We start from the raw sequence: 462 nt of genomic DNA, 5'->3' as shown, positions 1-462 counted from the left end.
CAAAAATGTCAATTTGTTAAAAATTTACTCAACCTCAGGTCATCCAAGATGTAGATGAGTTTGTTTCTTCATCAGATTTGGAGAAATGTAGCATTGCATCACTTGCTCACCAATGGATGCTCTGCAGTGAATGGGTGCCGTCAGAATGAGAGTCCAAACAGCTGATAAAAACATCACAATAATTCACAAGTAATCCACACCACTCCAGTCCAGCAGTTAATGTCTTGAAGTGACATTGTGAAGTGAAGTGGAAAGGTGCGTATTTATAAGAAACAAATCCATCAAGATGTTTTTGACTTCAAACCATCATTTCTGGCTAAAATACCAGTCCATAATAACGCTTCCTCCAGTGAAAAAATCCATCTACTGTTGTCTCTCACATCAAAATCCACACATATTTCTTAAGAACTGTTTTGCTTGTAAACGGTGCTTGATCTGTGCAGATTTCTCTCCTGATTCAGA

Source organism: Sinocyclocheilus rhinocerous, unplaced genomic scaffold (genome assembly GCF_001515625.1).
Source record: "Sinocyclocheilus rhinocerous isolate Xijiao unplaced genomic scaffold, SAMN03320098_v1.1 scaffold1493, whole genome shotgun sequence".
Classification (NCBI taxonomy): Eukaryota; Metazoa; Chordata; class Actinopteri; order Cypriniformes; family Cyprinidae; genus Sinocyclocheilus; species Sinocyclocheilus rhinocerous.
The sequence above is the reverse complement of the archived record's forward strand: the minus strand, read 5'-3'. Positions refer to the sequence as shown.